The sequence below is a fragment of the Odocoileus virginianus genome, chromosome 4, assembly GCF_023699985.2.
Source record: "Odocoileus virginianus isolate 20LAN1187 ecotype Illinois chromosome 4, Ovbor_1.2, whole genome shotgun sequence".
Lineage (NCBI taxonomy): Eukaryota > Metazoa > Chordata > Mammalia > Artiodactyla > Cervidae > Odocoileus > Odocoileus virginianus.
The window spans coordinates 26,016,426-26,034,117 of record NC_069677.1 but is presented as its reverse complement, the minus strand read 5'-3'; positions in this window follow the sequence as shown (position 1 = coordinate 26,034,117).

Here is a 17,692-nt window from a genome sequence, read left to right as displayed (position 1 = left end):
GCTTTATTATTTTAAGAAAGACAAAAATGCAACTGAAATGCAAAAAAAAGGTAAGTGTGGTGTATGAAGAAGGTACTGTGATCAGCGTTATATACCATCAGAAGAAAGCCAATAAACTACAAATATCCAAATCAAGAGTTGAAAAGCATTTGCACCAGTTTGGTTATGTTCATTGCTTTGATGTTTGGGTTTCACACAAGTCAAGTGAAAAATAAAAACCTTCTTGGCCACATTTCTGCATGTAATACTCTACGTAGAGACGTAACAAAAACATTTCATTTTTAAAACAAATTATGACGGGCAGTGAAAAGTGGATACTGTACAATAATGTGGAAAGAAGAGATCATGGGGCAAGCAAGATGAACCACCACCAACCACACCAAAGGCCAGTCTTCATCCAGAGAAAATGATGGTGGGATTGGAATGCTTATGGTGGGATTGGAAGGAAGTCCTCTGTTGTGAGATTTTTCCAGAAAGCCAAACAATTCCAACATGTACTGCTCCCAATAGAACAACTGAAAGAAGCCCTCAACAAAAAGCATCCAGAATCAGTCAACAGGAAATGTATAATCTTCCATCAGGATAACACAAGACTGACTGACTTTGATGACTGGACAAATGCTGTTACTGCTCGGCTGGGAGGTTCTGATTCATCTGCTGTATTCACCAGATATTGTACCTGAGATGTCCATTTATTTCTGTCTTTACAAAATCCTCTTAGTGGAAAATTTTTTAACTCTGAAAGACTATAAAAGGTACCTGGAACAGTTCTTTGCTCAAAAAGATAAGTTTTGGGAAGATGGAATTTTGAAGTTGCCTGAAAAATGACAAAATGTAGTGGAATGAAATGGTGAATTTGTTGTTCAATGAAGTTCTTGGTGAAAATGAAAAATGTGACTTATTTTACATAGAAAACTGAAGAAACTTTTTGGCCAACTCAGTCAATTGAAGTGAATTCACATATCTGTGAACAGCTGTTTTTGGAAGTAGCAGATTTTAAGGTAAAATGGTCTGTATTCAAGTAAAATCTGTGGGCAGTGAAGTGCACTGACTTTAGGATTACATTTTATCACTTTTGACAAATGTGTATCTCTGTAATCCTAACTCAGATAGAGAACCTTTCCATCATCTCAAAGTGTGCAGGAAATTTCTCTCCCTTTCTGCCCTTAGCAACCATTTTTTTCATTGTTTTCTGTTGAGATAGACTAACTTTACCTGTTCTTGAATTTCATATAAATGGAATTGTACATTTTCACTTTTGTATATTACTTTGTTTACGATGTCAGTGAGACTCATACATCTTGTTGCATAGTGTGGAGTATTTTTTTGCTACTCAGTTGTGTTCCTTTTTGTGAACATCTCACAATTTATCCTTTCTCTGGTTTATGGACACCTGAGTTATTTCCAGTTCGGGGTGATCATAAATAAAGTTATTATGAACATTCTTCATGGACATGTTTTTATTTCTATTAAATAACAAGTAGAATTGCTGGGTCGTAAGGTAGGTCTATGTTTCATTTTATGAGAAACTGTCAAAAAGTTTTCCCAAGTGATTGTGGGTGCCATTTTATGTGCATTTGTGTACAATAATGTGTTTCAGTTTTATTATAGCTCATGATTTTAATTTGCATAACAAATGACATTTAACTCCTTTTTATATGTTTACTAGCAATTTATATTTTTCTGAAATATCTGTTGATGTCTTTGGCCATTTTTTTCAATAGGCTGCTTGTCTCATTACAGAATGGTTGGAATCCTTTTCATAAGGATGTAAGTTCTTTGTCAGATGTATGTATTACTTGCATTTTTCTCCAGTCTGTGCTCTGCCTGTATATTTTCTTATTACAGGAGCCAGAGTGATTTGAGGAGCCAGAGTGTTTTATTTTGATGAAGTTCTTTTTTTTTCCTTTTTGGTTATGTGTTTTTTGTGTCTTATCCAAAATATTCTTATCAACCCCAAGTTCATAAAGGTAATTATGTTTTCTTCTGAAAGCAGTCTCATATTTAAATTCATGATCCATCTTAAATTCATTTATGTAAGGATTGAATATCTTCCTTCCTCCCAACCCTGTAAAAATATGTTTGGTTTACTTAATTGGTTGAAAATGTTCTCAGTCTCCACTGAATTCATTTGGTGCCTCTTTAAAATTAACTGAGTGGGGAATTCCCTGGCAGTCCAGTGGTTAGAGCTCCAAGCTTCCACTGCAGGAGGCATGGGTTCAGTCCCTGATCTAAGAACTAAAATCCCGCAAGCTGCACAGTGTGGCCAAAAAACTGAAAACTATATAAAACTGTATAAATATGGGTCTATTTCTGGACTCTATTCTGGTCATTTATCCTCATACCAGTAGCACAGTCTTGATTACCATAGCTTTCTGCCTAACTTTGAGATCTGGTAGTAAGTTTAGCTCTCCTATCTAGGTTCTTTGCATTTCTATATAAATTTTGGAACCAGCTGATGAATTTTTTAAAAGTCCTGATATGATTTTGATTGCTGTGAATTTTTAGATCATTTTTTAAAGGACTGACATCTTAATATTGACTCTTGTATTTCATAAGCATGTTCTCTCTCTCCATTTATCTTAGGTCTTTTTAGGAAGGTTTTGTAGTCTTCAAGAATGTAGAAATCTGGCAAACTCCTAAAATGTTTAAGAATTTTGGTGCAGCAGTAAGTAGAATTGTTTTTAAATTAATCTTCCAGTTACTTATTACTATTCTACACAAATGCAGTTAATTTTGTGCCTTTGACTTTGTAACTTAACAACATTGTGAAATTCATTCAATTTTTCTAACTTTTGTGTAGAACCTTTTTGATTTTGATACACACAATTATGTCATCTAAGAATTGTTTCACTTTTCATGTCTTTTATCACCTTATTGCACTGGCTAGAATTTCCTGTACAGTGTTTAATAGATATGCTGAGAACCATGAATAGGTGTTGAATTTCAAAAATTCTCCATTTTTTCCCTCCATTTCAAGATGATCATGTGATTCTTTATGTTTTAGTTTGGTAATATGGTGAACTATCCTGGTTAATTTTCAATGTTAAATCAACTTGGTCTGAGATAAATTTCACTTGGTTATGATGTATTACCCCTTTATATATTGCTGTTTGATATGGTAATATTGTGTTAAGGGCTTTTGTATCTGTGCTTATGGAAGGATATGGATCTGTAATTTCACTTTCTTACAACATCCCTGTCAGGTTTTGGTACTAGGGTTATTACACTGGCCTCACAACAGTTTGGGAAATGTCCCTTCCTCCCCTTTGTTGGAAGAGTTTATAAGGTTGATGTTATTTTTAACTCTTAATATTTTGAAGAATTTACCACTGAAGTCATAAGACCGAGAGTAAGAGGGATTTGGGGGCATTTCAGTGAAGATATTGTGGATCATGACAGATACAGGATTATTCATTCTGTTTCTTTGTGAAAATTTTGAAAAGTTGTATCTTTTAAGGAATTTGTCCATTTTATGTAATTTCCAATATTTCTGACATAATTCAGAATATTTTTAATATCTTTTTAATGACTCTAGGATCTGTATTGTGTTTCTGCTTTTCTTTTTTATATTGGTAGCTTATTTCCTGATTTTTTTTTTACCTGACAAATCATGCTAGGGATTTAATCAAGTTTATTGATTTATTTCAAAGAACCAACTTTTGGCTTTGTTAATTTTATCTATTTATTTGTATTGCTTTATGCTCTCATTTTTATTATCCCTTTCTATTTTGGTTTTAATTTGCTCTTCTGTTTTGGCTTTTTGGAACCTTAGATAATTGATCTTAATAAAGACATGAAAACTATACATTTTTCTCTATGTACTGCTTTAGATGCATCCCACAGATTTTGTTTTTGTTGTTATTCAAAATCAGAATGTTTTATTTCCTTTATGATTTCTTTTTTGACCCCTGGATTATTTAGAAGTGTTTTGATTTTTAAACATTTGGAGAATATATGTTTTTTTCCTTCCATTCCCTACACTTTTTCTTAATAGTGTTCCAATTCTGTGTTAAAACATTTGTGGTAATAAGGATATCTTAACCTTGTTTCCTGTCTTAAAGAGAATGCATCTAAGTTTAACTGTGACGTGTACTGTAAGGTTTGCAAATGCATAGCTTTTCCCTTGTTAAAAATGTTTCCTTCTAGTCCTAATTTACTACCAATTATAGACAGGTGTTGAACTTCATGAAGTGATTGTTCTGGTTCAATTAAAATTATCATGAAATGTTTTACTAATGTAGAGAAGTATATTGATGAATTTTTCTGATATTAAGTAATCCTTGCTTTATTGGCACAAATTCTGCTTGTTCATGATCTGTTATTTTTAGTGCTATGTTGGATTCATTTAACTATTGCTTTATTTAGGATTTTGCATCTGTGTACATAAACAAAATGGGCCTATAATTTTTACTCTCTTGGTATGGATTTTTTGTTTATGAGATGGGAAGCTTTCCACTTCCCCATTTTCTGGGTTCTGAAACAACTTGCATAAAACAGCTATTGAAAGTTTGGTAGAATTTGATAGAGTAAAAACATTTAGACCTGAGGTTTTTTGAGAGGACAGGTCTTTACTATTTCTAATACCCTTTTTACAGTTGATGAGTCTATTCAAATTATTCCTATACATTTTATATATTTCTAGGAGTTTATCCATTTTAAATATTTCAATTTAGTTCATAAGACTTTACCTCCATATGTCTGAAATAATTTCTGCTTTCTGGGTTATTTTCCATACATTCTTTGGTTTCTTTTTTTTTTAATTGAGATATAATTGACAGATAAGTTTCAGGTGTACAACATCATTTTATATTTGTATACATTGTGAAATGGTTAATAAGCCTAGTTAACATCCCTCCTCAAAGATAGTTACAAAATTTTTTCTTGTGATGAGAACTCTTAAGATCTCTTAGCACTTTAAAACTTGCAATACAGTATTTAGTCACCATACTGTCATTATATCCTCATGACTTACTCTGTAACTGAAAGTTTGTACCTTTTGACCCCCTTCATTCATTTCACCCAACTCTTAAGCCCCCACCTGTAACCAATCTTCTCTAATCTCTGAATTCAGTTTTCTTGGGATTTTTTTTTTTGAAGATTCTACATATATTTAAGTTGGCTCATATGATATTTGTCTTTCTCTGTCAGATTTATTTTACTTAGCATAATGCCGAGTCCATCATGTTGTCTCAAATGGCAGGATTTCTTTTTTCGGCCGAATATGCCTTTATGTGGCCTTCCCTGGTGGCTCAGAGGTTAAAGCATCTGCCTCCAATGCGGGAGACCCGGGTTTGATCCCTGGATTGGGAAGATCCCCTGGAGAAGGAAATGGTAACCCACTCCAGTATTCTTGCCTGGAGAATCCCATGGATAGAGAAGCCTGGTAGGCTACAGTCCACAGGGTCACAAAGAGTCGGACACGACTGAGTGACTTCACTTTCACACCTTTCTGTATGTATGTATATTTCCTTTATCTATTTATTATTGAACATGTTTCCACATCTTGTAAGTTGTAAATAATGCTTCAGTGAACATGGTTCAGTTCAGTTGCTCAGTCGTGTCCAACTCTACGACCCCATGAACCATAGCATGCCAGGCCTCCCTGTCCATTACCAACTCCGGAAGTCCACCCCACCCATGTCCATCAAGTCAGTGATGCCATCCAACCATCTCATCCTTTGTCGTCCCCTTCTCCGCCTGCCCTCAATCTTTCCCAGTATCAGTGTCTTTTCCAGTGAGTCAGCTCTTCGCATCAGATGGCCAAAGTATTGGAGTTTCAGCTTCAACATCAGTCCTTCCAATGAACACCCAGGACTCATCTCCTTTAGAATGGACTGGTTGGATCTCCTTGCAGTCCAAGGGATTCTGAACAGTCTTCTCCAACACCACAGTTCAAATGCATCAATTCTTCGGCGCTCAGCTTTCTTTATAGTCCAACTCTCACATCCATACATGACTACTGGAAAAACCATAGCCTTGACTAGACGGACCTTTGTTGGCAAAGTAATATCTCTGCTTTTTAATATGCTGTCTAGGTTGGTCATAACTTTCCTTCCAAGGAGTAAGCGTCTTTTAATTTCATGGCTGCAGTCACCATCTGCAGTGATTTTGGAGCCCTCAAAAATAAAGTCAGCCACTGTTTCCCCACCTATTTGCCATGAAGTGATGGGACAAGATGCCATGATCTTAGTTTTCTGAATGTTGAGCTTTAAGCCAACTTGTTCACTCTCCTCTCTCACTTTCATCAAGAGACTTTTTAGTTCTTCACTTTCTGCCATAAGGGTGGTGTCATCTGCATAGCTGAGGTTATGTTGTGGACTTATCAAGTTAATGTTTTTGTTTTCTTTGGATAAATACCCAGAAGTAGAACTGCTGGATCATAGGTAGAATGTCTATACTGTTTTCCATAAAAGCTACACCAATTTACATTCCCGCCAACAGTATACCAGGGTTCCCTTTTCTCCACATCCTCACCTGTAGTTATTTTTTGATAATAGCCTTTCCAACCAGGGTGAGGGGACACTGTGGTTTTGATTTGCATTTTCCCGATGATTAGTGATGCTGAGTACCTTTTCATGTACCATTTTTATGTCTTCTTTGGGAAAATGTCTGTTCAGAGCCTTTACCCATTTTTTTAATTGGAGTTTATTTTCTTGCTATTGAGTTGTAAGAGTTCCTTATAAATTTTGCATTATTAATTAACCCTTTGCCAGAAATATGATTTGCAGCTATTTTCTTCCATTCAGTTATGTTTTTGTTGTATTGATGACTTCCTTTGCTGTGAAGCTTTTTAGCTTGATGTAGTCCCACTTTTTTATTTTGTTGCCTTTACTTTTTATATCAGATCCAAACATCAGTGCCAATACTGATGTCAAGGAGTTTACCACCTATTTTTTTTCTAGGACTTTTATGGTTTTAAGTCTTAAATTTAAATCATTTTGAGTAATTTTTTTTGTTTCTGGTCCAGTTTTCCCAGTACCATTTATTAAGAGATGCCTTCATTTTAAATTAATTGACCACAGGTGTATGGGTTTATTTCTGGGTTCTCTATTGTGTTCCATTGATCTATATATGTTTTTATGCCAATACCATACTGTTCTGTTAGAGCTTTGTGATATATTTGAAATTTAGGAAGCATGATGCCTCCAGCCTTGTTCTTTTGTCTTAAAGATGGCTTTGGCTATTTGAGGTCTTTGATGGTCCTATACAAATTTTAGGATTGTTTGTTTTCTATGTTAAAATTTCCGTTGAAATTTTTATGAGGATTGCAATACATCTGTAATTTGTTTTGGATAATACAGACATTTTACCAGTAATCTTCTAATTCATGAGCACAAAGCAGCTTTCCATTTATTTGTGTCGTCCTCAGTATCCTTCAGTGTCATGGTTTTCAGTATACAGGTCTTTTGCTTCCTTGGTTAAAATTTATTCCTAGATATTTTATTCTTTTTGATGCTTTCAGAAAGAATTTTTTTCATTTTCCTTTTTCAAAGCTGTTATCATGTATAAAAACAACACAGATTTCTATATATTGATTTTATATCCTGAAACTTTACTGAATTTATTAGTTTTAAGTCTTTGGTGGCACTTTTATGGTTTTCTGTATATATGTCATCTGCAAAGGTATACTTATTTCTGAGTTGGATGCCTTTTCTTTTTCTTGCTTAATTAATTGCTCTGCTTAGGACTTCCAATACTATGTTGAATAAAAGTGGCAAGAGGGGACATTCTTGTCTTGTTCCTGATCTTACAGGGAAAGCTTTTAGCTTTTCAGCATTGAGCATGTTATGTTATCTGTGTACATGTCAAATGGCCTTTTTTATGCTGAGGTGAATTTTCTCTATACCTGCTTTGTTGAGAATTTTACCATAAATGAATGAATTTTGTCAACAGCTTTTTCTCCTTCTATCAAGATTGTTGTATGATTTTTATCCCCCATTTTGTTAATATAGTATATTACATTTATTGATTTGCAAATGTTGAACCATCCTTGGATCCCTTCAATAAACCCTACTTGATCATGGTTTCTGACCCTTTTAATGTATTCTTGAATTGTTTGCTGGTATTTTGTTGAGGGATTTTGTATCTATGTTCATGAGGGATATTGGCCTGTAATTTTTCTTCTTGCAGTGTCCTTTTCTGGTTTTGGTACCAGGGTGATGCTAACCTTGTAAAATTGGAAGCACTTACTCATCCAAAAAAATTGTAAAAGAGGAAGATGTGGTATTCTTTAAATTTTGATAGAATTCACTAGTGAAGTCATCTGGGCCTAGAGTTTTTGTTGGGAGGTTTTGGATTGCTGATTTAATCTCCTTACTAGCAATTGATCTACTCATTCTATGTGTTTCTAGGAATTTATCCATTTCTTCTAGGTTAGTCAGTTTGTTGGCATACTATCATTCATAATCTCATGATCCTTTGTATTTTTGTCGTGTCACTTGTGACATCTCTTAACATTTCTCATTTTGCGTCCTTTATTTTTCTTCATGAGTCTAGATAAAGGTTTGTCAATTTTGTTTACTTTTCAGAGATCCAGCTCTTGATCTTCTCTGTTATCTTTTGAATCCATTTCCTTCCATCTACTAATTACAGTGTTCTTTAGTCGTCTTTTTCTAGTTCCTTTCTAGGCACTTCTCACTATGAACCTCCTAATAACTGTATTCCCTAAGTTTTGGTATATTTGCATTTTTGTTTGCCTCAGAGTATCCTTTTTTTAATCCTTTATTTCTCTTGATTTCTTCTTTGATCCTTTGATTGTCCAGTAGCGTGTTGTTTAATTGACATATTTGCAAATTTTCCAGGTTTATTCTGTAATTGATTTTTAGTTTCATGCCATGTACTCAAAAAAAGAACCTTGATTTCATTCTTCTCAGATTTATTAAGACTTTATTTGTGGCCTAAAATCTGTCTTGGAGAATGTTCCTGTGCACTTGAGAACAATGTATATTTTATTGCTTTTGGATGAAATGTTCTATATACGTCTAAGTTCATCTGGTTTAACATGTCATTTAAAAACAATGGTGGTTTTTTTCTAATTGATTTCTCTGGATGATGTATTTATTGATGAAAATGGGACATTGAAGTATCCTATTACTGTATTGCTATTTCTAGAAGTCTTAATGTTTGCTTTATATATTTAAGTACTTCTATGTTGGGTTTATAAATGCTTACAAATATTGTATCCTTTTGTTGGATTAACCCCTTTATCATTATGTAACGTCCTTCTTTGTCATTTATTACAGCCTGTTTGTCTCATGTAAATATAGCCAAAACAACTTTCATTTGGTTTCTATTTACAAGGAATCTTTTCAGTCCTTTCACTTTCACTTCCAGTCAGTGTGTGTCCTTATATCTAAGTGCATTACTTGTAGGCAGCATATAGCTTAGTCTTGGATTTGTTTTTATCTATTCAGCTACTCTGCATATTGGTAGGTATATACTAATTGGCCATTTGTGCATTGTTTTCAGGCTGTATTGCAGTTCTTCTGTTACTTTCTCTTCCTGTGTGATTTGATGGTTTTCTTTTGTGGTGTGTTTTAAGATTTATCTATCTTTTGTATATCTAGTATAGGTTTTCCTGTGGTTACCATGAAGCTTACATATAACAAAAGTCTTTGTCATTGATAACAACTTAAGTTGGAACGCATTCTAAAACTACATTTTTACTTTCCCCCAGCTACATTTCAGGTTTTTGATATCACATTTTACTTTTTATATTGTATATCACTTTTTTTTACTACTTTAATCTGTATGCTAGCTTTATGTAATCTATGTTTTAAGTTTAATCTATGTAATAAGTTTTCTATGTCTTTTAGTGATTAAATTTATAAAAAAAATTTTTAATTTCCCAGTGCTTGGGATATATATTATTTTTAATTTATAATTGCTATAGTCAAAGAACATACTCTGATTTCAAACCTTGGGACTGTATTAAAAGCTAGCATTGGATATATCTTGGTGAATGTTCCATGTGCGCATCCAAGACTTGTTTCTGGTTCTACATTTAAAAGCTTAAAGGCGCTACTCCATCCTGACAGCAAGTAAGAAGTTGAACAGATTGAAAAATCAATAACTCTTCTTGGATTCATAAGAGACTGGAGAATAGAGGGCAAACTTCTACCCCAATATTGGAGAGGTAAGCAAAGACTGAAAAAAAACCAATACCTTTGGGACAGTTACAAAATAACATATGTACACATGGTAATATCAATAGAAGAAACAGAGAAAGGAGAAGAGATATTTGAAACAATGACAGATTTTACCCCAAATTAATGGCAGAGATCAAACCACAGATCCAGGAAATTCAGAGATCACCAGTCTAATCTGAAGAAAGCTAGAGATTAAGAAAAAAATATCACCAACATAGATTTCTGTACTCTGCAAAACTGTTCTTTCAAAAGTGAAGGATAAAGATTTTCTGAAACAAAAACTAAGAAACATTTAGAGAGAATGAATATAATATAGGTCAAAAACTCAGATCTGTATAAAGGAAGAGCAGTGAAGAAGTAATAAGTGATGGTAAAATAAAAACTTTTCTTTTTCTTATTTTTAATTGTTGTAACAGGATAACAGTTTCTTCCAAATACCAACAATGTATTTGATTATGTATGCTAGTGTATATGCTTATATATAAATGAAGTGAATAACAGCAGTTGTACAAAGGACTTAGGATTATTTTGCTACTATAATGTACACTACCTGTGATGTGTTATTTCATAGTTGACTTGGATTAGCTATAAAAGTACATACAAATTCTATAGCATCCACTAAAAAAGGTGGGGGAAAGAAGTATAATATGCTAAGGAGAGAAACAATCTTAGAATATGCTATTAAAACTACAAAAGCCAGAAAAAAGAGAGAACCAAGGGCAACAATTAGAAAACAGTAATGAATATGATAGGTATTAATATTACCACTGTATCAGTAATCACCTTGAATGTCATTTGAATGTACCAGTTTAAAAGTAGATTGGTCTTCATTTTAGATCCACTCTGACAAACAGTATGTTATCTACAAGAAACCCATTTTAAATATAAAGACATGTAGATTAAAAGTAAATGGATAGAAAATAGACCATACTAAGGCTAATCAAAAGAAAGAGCAGCTATATAATTTTCAAGAAGAGCAGACTTCAAAGAAACATTATCAGTAATAAGGGCATTAAATGATGATAAAGGGGTTAGTTTAATGTGTATGTGCCTAAAAACAGCATCAAACTATATGAGGCAAAAACTAATGGAAATAGATAAATTCACTGTCAGAGTTGGAGAGTTCACCAACCTTGATCAGAAGTGGACAGATCCAACAGGCAGTTAAGGATATTGTTGAATTAAAAATCGATCAATCAACTGAATAAAATGGACATCTGTAGACTGTGTTATCCAACAACAGAACACAAAGTCTTCTCATGCTCATAAATATTCACCAAGATAGACCACATCTGGGACAAAAAAGCACCTTTAAAAGAACAAATTATGCAATATCTGCTCTCAGAACTTAATACAATTAAAAAAATAAGTTACAAGATAACTGGAAAAGCCTAAAATACATGGAGATTAAGCAACCCTTCTAAATAACACATGGGTCAAAGAAGAAATCAAGAAATTTTAACTAAACTGAGCATTTTGAACTAAATGAAAACACAACTTAGCAAAATTGGTGGGATGCAGCAGAAGTAGTGCTTAGAAAGAAATTTATAACATTTAAGTGTATACATTAGAAAAAAAACCAAAGTCAGCAGCAGAAGAGAGAGTGAGAACTAGAGCAGAAATTAATGATGTTGAAAACATAACAGAGAAAATGAATGAAACCAAACTCTGGTACTTTGGAAAGCAATAAAATCGATAAATCTCTAGCCAGGCTAACTGAGGGAAAAAAGAGGACACAAATAACTAACACCAGAAATGAAAGAGGACATCACTACAGATCCCAAGGACATTAAAAGGATAATAAAGGAATATTATGAACAACTCTATGACCACAAACGTGACCACCTAGAATAAACTGACCAATTCCTTTAAAAACACAGCTGTCCAATGCTCAAACGAGAAGAAATAAACTATCTGAATAGGCCTATATCTACTAAAGAAAGTGAATTTATCATTAATAACCTTGCAAAACAGCAACAAGGCCAGATGGGTTCACTGGTGAATTCTACCAAACATTTAAGGAAGTAATTATACCAATTCTTTCTTAGAAGATAGGAGAGGAAATACATTCTACACTCATTCTTTGAGCCCAGCATTACCCCTAATACTGATAGCAGATAAAGACATTATAGACATCATAGAAAAAAACTGTAGACCAAATCACTTTCATGGGTGGAGATGGCAACCTATTCCAATATTTTTGCACGGAAAAATCCCATGAACAGAGGAGCCTGGTGGGCTACAGTCCATGGGGTCATGAAGAATCAGACACAACTTGGCAACTAAACCACAGTATCTCTCATAAACATAGATGTAAAATCAAAAGTTTTAACAAATCAGGAGGGGTGCTTCAGACTTACAGAAGCATTTCCTCTCCCCTTTGATTTACAACTAACTGGACATCCATAGCCCAGGAAAAGCATCTCTGCACAGCACACCAGGTGACCTGAGAGAGATCCATCTACCTTACATCCAATGGTGGGTGGACTGGGATCTCAGAGGAGGCAGAAGACCCAGTACATTAGTGGCAATGGTGGGCTAGCATGCCATTCTGGCAACGGAGATGGAGGGCAAAGATAGTGAGTGGGGGTCTCCCTGGTCACACATGCTGGAGGGACCCACTGCTCTGAGCGACTGAGTTACAGTGACTGAGGAGAGGGAAAGGGAAAAGAAGGTAAAAACCTAAATGTCCATTGACAGGAATAGATAAAGAAGGTGTGGAATGTATATACAATAGAATATTATTTAGCCATTTAGAAAAGAATGAAATCATGCCATTTGCAGCAATGTGGATGGACCTACAGATTATTGTACTAAGTGAAGTCAGACAAAGAAATATATTACTCACATGTGGAATCTAATTTTGTAAAATGATACAAATGAACATATTTACAAAGCAGAAGCAGACCAGCAGACTTACAGATATCAAAAACAATCCTGTGGTTACCACAGGAGAAATGCTGAAGTGGGATAAATCAGGAGCTTGGGTGGACATCACACACACTACTGTAAATGATCAACATGGACCTACCATGTATAGCACACAGAATTCTACTCAATATTCATGATAACCAATATGAGAAAAATCTGAAAAAGAATGAGCATATATTTATGTATAACTGAATCACTGCTGAAACACAACATTGTAAATCAACTACCAATAATATTAAAATAAGAAAGCAGAGAACTGAAAGGATTTATTTTCTGCTGTCTGCCCCAGGATTCTGGCAAGAAGGCCACCCACAAACATATTCAAAGATCCCTTTACCAGGCTTTAGGCAGCCCCAAGTGCCAATGACATACCTCACCCAACTCTGCCACTGCCCTTTTCTCCCCTGTATTTCTCTCTGCTAACTTTTTCTTTCTTTATGTACACACTCCCAACCCCTTAGTGGTGAGTGAGCTTTAAGAGAAAAACTTGTGCTATAGTGCAACATTCTGAAAAAACGAAGGTTCCTAATTGCTAACCTGCTGAATCAAAGTCTTACCTAAATAAGAAAGGTGTTCTCTACTTCAAATGCAGCAGCAAAGGCACTTTTCATCAAATACTATTGAAAAAAATCATGGTATTACAGTTTCACAAAAGTTTTCCAGGAACTGAACCCAAGACACAGAATATTGTGATCTAAAAGATAAAGAATTCAAAATAGTTGTTATGAAGAAATTCAACAAGCTGTAAGAAAACTCAGGTAATACAATGATCTCAGGAATAAAGTCAATGAGTAGAAGGAGTACTTTACCAAAGGGATTGTAATTCTAAAAAAAAAAAAAAAAATTCCAGGGATGAAGAACTTAGAAAAGAGATGAAGAATGCATTAGAAAGCATTGGATATAGGGCAGGTCAGATGAAAGAATGAGCTCAAGGATAGCAATATAGAAGTGTTTCAGGTGGAAAACAAGAGAGAAGTAATACTTTTTTGAAATGAAGAAACCCCATGAGAATTTACAGGCGCCATTAGAGGTGCCAACAGAGCATTAGTGGGTATACCATAAGGAAGAGAGAAAAAAAGAGCTGAGCACATGTTCAAAAAAATACAGCTGAGAACTTCCTAAACCTGGGAAACTGGATATACTGGTCCATGAAGCTAATAGAACACCTTATCTCAATGAAAAAAAGACCTCCAAAATACATTGAGACTCAAACATCAATGATAAAGAATTTTAAAAGCAGTCATTGGAAAAAAAGCAAAACCCATAACCTACAAAGGAACTCCTATAATGCAATTAGATTTATCAACAGAAATTCTACACACCAGGAGAGAGATGACATATTCAAAGTATTCAAAGATAAAAATTCAGCCAAGAATACCCAATGCAGAATGACATAAATACACTACTATATATAGATCATAAAGACCTAATGTACAGCAGAGGGAGCTCTACTCAATTCTCTGTAATGACTTATTTGGGAAAATCATCTTGAGAGTGGATATGAGACTTCTGTGGTAGTCTAGTGGTTAAGAATCTGGCTTGCAGTGTAGAGGACTTGGGTTCAGTCCCTGGTATGGGAAGATCTCACAGACCGCAGAGCAAATAAGCCCGTGAAATTCTGAGCCCACACCATAACTAGCATCCATGCACCATAACAAAAGATCCAGACCCAATGCAGTCTAATCTTTTTTTTTAAAAAGGTCAGACATATGTATATGTATAACTGATTCCCTCTGCTGTAGAGAAGAACCTAACAACACTGCAAATCAACTATACCCCAATTTTAAAAAAACACCCTATCCAGCAAAGTTATCCTTCAGATAGAAAGGAGAAATAATAGTTTTCCCAGACAAATAAAACGTCAAGGAGTTTACCACCACTATACCTGCCTTAAAAGAAATGATCAGAGCTCTTCAAGATGAAATTAAAAGGCAAAAAAGTACATACAAGTGACTAAGGTGATAGAATTGAAAAACTAAAATTTTTTGAAAAGTATATTAAACAATTACAAAGGTTAAAAGGAGGACATTAAAAATTACTATAGCTACTAAAACTTAGTAACAAAGTCACAGCATAAAATAATTTGAGAAATCAAAAATATAAAAGGGGAAGAGTAAAGGATGGAACATATTTAGACAAATGGAAATAAATTGCTATCAGCAAAAAAAAGGACTACTATTTCTATGAGATATTTTATGTAAATCTCATGGTAACTACAAAAAGCTACAGCAGACACACATACATAAAAGAGAGTGAACAAATCACCATGGAAAATCACCAACTTACAAAAGTGAAAAAGAAAACAATGAAGAGACAAAATAACCAGAAGGCAAAAAATAAAATGGCAGTAGTAAATCTTTACATATCAATAATCTCCCTAAATGTAAATGGGTGGAACTTATCAATCAAGAGGCATAGATTGGACGGGATTAAAAAAAAAAAAGACAACTATATGCTGTTTACAGGAGACTTATTTCAGCTCTAAAGACACACACAGGCTCAAGGTAAAAGAATGGAAAATTATATTCCAAGCAAATGGAAACCAAAAGATGGTGAAGCCATACTTGTATGAAACAAATGAGACTTCAAGCCAAAAGTGGTAATGAAAGTCAGAGGTTATTCTATAATGATAAAAAAGAGCCCATACATCAAGAAGTTAGAGCAATCATTAATATATATGCTCCCAACACCCAAGTAACCAAACGTATTAAGCAAATACTAACACTGGGAGAAATATCAATAACCTCAGATATGCAGATGACACCACCCTTATGGCAGAAAGTGAAGAGAAACTAAAAAGCCTCTTGATGAAAGTGAAAGAGGAAAGCAAAAAAGTTGGCTTAAAGCTCAACATTCAGAAAACTAACATCATGGCATCTGGTCCCATCACTTCATGGGAAATAGGTGGGGAGACAGTGGAAACAGTGTCAGACTTTATTTTGGGGGGTTCCAAAATCACTGCAGATGGTGACTGCAGCCATGAAATTAAAAGACGCTTACTCCTTGGAAGGAAAGTTATGACCAACCTAGACAGCATATTAAAAAGCAGAGACATTAGTTTGCCAACAAAGGTCTGTCTGGGCAAGGCTATGGTTTTTCCAGTGGTCATGTATGGATGTGAGAGTTGGACTGTGAAAAAAGCTGAGTGCCGAAAAATTGATGCTTTTGAACTATGGTGTTGGAGAAGACTGTTGAGAGTCCCTTGGACTGCAAGGAGATCCAACCAGTCCATCCTAAAGGAGATCGGCCCTGGGTGTTTGTTGGAAGGACTGATGCTGAAGCTGAAACTCCAATACTTTGGCCACCTCATGCCAAGAATTGACTCACTGGAAAAGACACTGATGCTGGGAGGGATTGGGGGCAGGAGGAGAAGGGGACAACAGAGGATGAGATGGCTGGATGGCATCACTGACTCTATGGGCATGAGTTGAGTAAACTCCTGGAGTTTGTGATGGACAGGGAGGCCTGGCGTGCTGCGATTCATGGGGTCGCAAAGAGTCGGACACGACTGAGCGACTGAACTGAACTGAACACCTTAAGGGAGTAGACAACAGTATAATACTAGTAGGAAAGATCAGTATCCTACCATCAGCAATGAATAAATTGTCCAGACAGAAAAACAGTAAGAAAATGTTGGAATTAGGATAAATGGACTTAACAGTCATATACATAACACTCTATGCAACAGCAGCAGAATACACATTCTTTCAGGTGCACACGGAACACTCTCCAGGATCATAAAACAGAACACAAATTTTACCAAACTTAAGAAAACTGAAATCATACCAGCTATCTTTTCTGACCAAAATGGTATGAAACTAGTAATCAGCAAAAAGATCTACAAATGTGTGGACACTAAACAGCACAATGGGTCAAAGAAGAAATCAAAAGGGAAATTAAAAATTATCTTTGGGAATTCCCCTGTGGTCCAGTGGTTAGGACTCTATGCTTTCACAGATGAGTGTGCAGGTTCAATCCCTGGTTGGGAAACTAATATCCAAAAGCCATGTGGCACAGCCAAATAAAATGATATCAAAACAATGAAAATGGAAATACAACCTATCAAGTATTAAGTACAAATTAAGAAATCAAAACTATCTCAAATAACCTAAAGATAATAGAAAAAGAACAAATCAAGCCCAAGTTGAGCAGAAGAAAAATATAAAGATTAGAGTGAAAGTAAATGAAATAGAGACCAGAAAAAGAACAGAATCAACCAAACTACAGGCTGCTTTTCTGAAAAGATATAAAGAAAATTAACAAGTCTTTAGCTACACTTAGAAAAAGACTTAACTAAATGAAGTTAGAAATGAAAAGGAGATGTGACATCTGATACTAGAGAAATACATAGGATCATAAGACTACTTGAAAAATTATATGCCAAAAGTTACATAACCTAGACAAGATAGATATATTTCTAGAAACACAAAACCTACGAAGACTGAAGCAGAAAGAAACAGAAAATCTGAATAGACCAAAAGTAAGTAAATTGGATAAGTAATCAGAATCTCCCAACACAGAAAACTCCAGGACCAGATGGCTTCTAGAGATTTTACCAGACATGTAAAGAAGATTTAACACCCATCATCCTCAAAATTTCAAAATATCAA